This window comes from Tupaia chinensis, unplaced genomic scaffold (assembly GCF_000334495.1).
Source record: "Tupaia chinensis unplaced genomic scaffold, TupChi_1.0 Scaffold000294_5, whole genome shotgun sequence".
Taxonomy (NCBI): domain Eukaryota; kingdom Metazoa; phylum Chordata; class Mammalia; order Scandentia; family Tupaiidae; genus Tupaia; species Tupaia belangeri.
The window spans coordinates 3,579,081-3,583,208 of NW_006159782.1; the positions used below are offsets into that span (position 1 = coordinate 3,579,081).

At 49.3% G+C, this 4,128-nt stretch overlaps 1 pseudogene; it reads right to left on the minus strand.

The window, feature by feature from the left end:
* Positions 1 to 2,759: 2,759 nt before the first annotated feature.
* Positions 2,760 to 3,298, minus strand: LOC102481130 (40S ribosomal protein S18 pseudogene; annotated as a pseudogene).
* Between the last annotated feature and the right edge of the window lie 830 nt (positions 3,299 to 4,128).

Consider the following 4,128-nt stretch of genomic DNA (forward strand, 5'->3'; position numbering starts at 1 on the left):
GTGCAGGACGTGGCCCTGCCCCCCGCGGCCGGCCGCCCTGCCAGCGTCGCAGCCCCTCCGACCGTGGGCGCTGGCCGAAAGCCTGTGTACTGGTTTGCCCTTCCCTGCCGCTCTCAGTGCCCCAGGTGTAGTGAGAGGGCAGGGGCCGCGTTCGGCCCCTGCATGGGGTGCTTGGCACACCGTGGTGCAGCATGATTTCTCGGAGAATGAATAAACTTCGGATGAATAACCCCCTCCGAAGCGGCCCCCACCTCCCAGGACCACCTTCCCACCTGGCTCCTTCGATGACGTCATTGTGTCCCGTGTCTGCGAACCCACCACCTCGCCTGACACAGAGGCCAAGGCTAAGGAAGGGCAATACATTCTTTGTGAGTCTTCCTCTCTCCATCTCACCCCAGAGCCCCCTCTTTAATCCAGTGACTACGCAATTACTTGTCGTTGTCTGCTGTCTGGGCTCCCAGCCCGGATTCTGTGTAGCTCATTCACTGCTGTATCCAAAGACCTGGCACACAGTAGATGCTCAATAAATAGGTCCTAGGCCCTAAGTCCCCATCGCAGCTCAAGCTCCAGGGTTTCCGAGGCTGGATGGAGGAGTGGTCTCGGCGGCGGTGGGTGAGCCCCTGCAGACGTCCAGCTTGGTCTTTATGGCCTCTCGGAGCTTCTGGTTTCCGTCTTCCGTTTCGGGAGCAGGTTGGACTGGGGTACCTGAAGAATCTTTAGCACTCATTCTGTGATGACAGGTCACCAGATCCGTGCAGAGGAAATGTGGGGTGAGCCAGGGCACCTCTTGTAAACATTACGCAGGGAGAGGCCAGACCTGGTCGACAATAAAACGGGACACTGCCGCTCTGCAAGGTTGACTTGGTGGAAAGGCCTGGGTTCGTGTGCAGAGGCCTTGAACACATGGGGCACCGGCATGCCTGTGGTCCAGGCAGGCTTGCGCTGGGGTGGACCTGGTGTCAGGACCCTATTGGAGGTGCTGCCTGTCTCTCTCATTCATAAAAGAAAGAAATATTAATAAATGCATTTTTAAAACTTATTTTGGCGAAGGTCCATCTTCAGCTCAATTTATCGAGTGCTTGCTCTCTATCAGGCCCTGTGCAGGTATTAGCACGTTTAATCCAGCAAATTTAGGAGGTAGCTGCTGTGGTTATATAAAACATGTGGAAGAAAACGTAAGAGGAATCTTTGTGACTTTCTGTTAGGCAAAACATGATTAGATACAACACCAAGACCATGCTCAGTAAAAGAAACGATAAAGTGGACTTGATCAAAATTCAGAACTTCTGCTCTTTGGACGATATTATTTTAAAAAATGAGTGGAGAGTCACTACTAGTGGCCTAGTGTGAGGGAGCTGGATCCCACGTGGCACACTGTGGTTGGAGTTCCCACCCTAGTGACTGAAAGCCACCAGGCACACGTGCGTGTGTGCCTGAAATGTCGACAGGATGAAGTGGAGGGATCGTGATGTGACCACGTTTCGCTGGGGGGGTGCTTTCTCCCTCTCCTCTCTGGTGAGCCAGTGCACACACCCTCTGGCAGTTAAAAAAAAAAAAAAAAAGAACTATCAAAACTCAATAATAAGCTACTAGGGGGATGGGAGGAGGGGCTCAAGAGAAAAATGGTAACAGACACGAGAATGCCTGTATACGCGGTTATGGACAGGTATACGCCAACAGAGTTTTTTTAAAAAGAGCATTGCTGGGTTGGCAGTGGCATGGTGGTTAAGAGCGATGGACTCCCACATAGCCAGTTCAAGTCCCGGATCTGGCGGCTTGCTTTCTCACTTTCCCTCTCTCCCTGTCTCTCACTCTGTCCCTCTCTGGTCAAATTAAAAATAAAATAAAATAATAAAGTTAAATCAAACAACATCAAACAAAAGAAGGTATTGCTAGGTCTGCCAGGGGTGTGGTAGTTAAGGCCAGCTAGATCCCACATCGCCAACACTATAGTTTGAATCCCAAACCTAGTGGCTTGAGAAACATGCCGGGCACATGCGGGAAGGAGAAATGGAGAAGGGACTGTGGTGTGACCATCCCCCACAGGGATGCTTTTTCACTTCCTTTCTCTCTTCCCCTGGCATGCTCACTTGTTCTCTGGCAAATAAAATAAAAGATGGGGGAGGGCATTGCTAATCAACTATATATATATATATATATGGTCAGCCATTTAAAAATAAAATAAAATAAAGCATGTTTGCAGGACCAGCAGATGGTGTTATGGTTACATCACTGGATTCCCACAGAGTCAATCGCTTTTTGAGTCCCAGACCCAGTGGCTTAAGCATGCTCAAAATCCCAAGAGAATGGAGGAAAAGGGATTGCGGCATGGTCATGTCCCCGGGGGTGATTTCTTGCTTTCTAACTCTCTGTCTCTCTCTCTCTGGCGAGCACATGCACCCTATAGCAAAAATCTCTCTTAGAAAAAAAAAAAAAAGCTTGCCTTCAGCAGGTGGCACAGTGGTTTCTGCACTGGTCTCCCACACAGCCAACAACAGTTCAAGTCCCAGATCTGGCAACCTGAAAATCACACTGGTTGTATGTATGTGCATGCCCAAAATTCCAGGGGGAGAATGAAGAAGGGATTGCAGCATAGCCATCCCTCCTAGGGGGGTGATTTCTCTATTTCCCTCTCATTGTTTCTCTCGCCGGCAAGCACATGTGCCCCATGGCAAAAACCTACTAATAAATGAAAAATGTTTATCAAACTTGCAGAATTGTTCATAGAAAGGGTAATTTTTACTGTAAATTATGCCTAATTTTTTTTTAGGTATATAAACTATTTATTAACAGACAAGGCCTACAGACTTATTTCTTCTTGGACACACCCACGGTACAGCCACGACGGCCAGTTGTCTTAGTGTGCCGGCCTCGGACCCGAAGGCCCCAGAAGTGGCGCCGCCCTCTACGGGCCGTACCTTCTTCAGTCTCCCCAGGTCTTCACGCAGCTTGTCCAGACCGCTGGCCAGGACCTGGCTGTGTTTTCCATCCTTTACTTCTTTCTGCCTGTTCAAGAACCAGTCTGGGGTCTTGTCCTGGCGTGGATTCTGCATAACAGTGACCACACGTTCCACCTCCTCCTCAGTGAGCGCTCCTGCCCTCTCGGTGAGGTCCATGTCTGCTTTCTCCTGCACCACACGAGCGTATCTCCGCCCCACACCCTTAACGGCAGTGATGGCAAAGGCTGTTTTCCGCCGCCCCTCGATGTTGGTATTGAGTACTCGCAAAATGTGCTGGAACTTCTCAGGGACCACTAGAGACATGGCGGCGGCACAAGCGGCGGCGTGTAGGCCTCCTGTGGAAGCAATTAGGCTTAATTGTTTAAAAAATTTCTACAAGGGATACATGAACTGGCCAAAGAGAGACAGAGAAAGGGAGAGAGTAGGAAAGTGAGAAATGACCCCTTGGGAGAATGGCCAAGCTATAATTCCCTCTCCTCTCGAGATTTTGGGCAGGCATGCACATGTTCCTGGTGTGTTTTTGAAGCCACTGGGTACAGGACTTGAACTGTGGAGTCAGCATGTGAGACTCCTACATGGCCTGGAGTCCCAGGTGGTTCGAGTCCCGGACCTGGCAGCTGGCTTTCTCTCTTTTTCTTTCACTCTGTCTCTCTCTGGGCAAATGAAAGTAAATAAATAAATAAAATAATTCTTTAAAAAAGATAAAATTTTAAAATAACAATGATAAATTAAATTAAATAAATAAATTTTGAGAGGTTTTTGCTACAGGGCACGTGTGCTTGCCGGAAAGACAGAGAGACAGTGAGACAGAAAGTGAGAAATCATCCCCCCAGGGGATATGGACACGCCACAATCTCTTCTCCATTCTCCTCTTGGGCATGCATGCACACGCACCCAGCGTGGGTTTAAGCCACCAGGTCCAGGACTTGAATCATGGGGTCGACAACGTGGGAGTCCAGTGACATAGCCATTACGCCAATTGCTGGTCCCTAAATAGTTATTTTTTTTAAAAGAAATCTTGACTCTGAGACTTCCTGTAGATAGCCTGGTCAAGAGTCCTAGGAGGAGCCCAGCCTTCTACCCCTCTCCACCACTGTCTCGAGCTCTCCCGACTAGCTAACCAATGGAACCAGCTGAATACCATCAAGTGAGCTCAGCTGATCCCACT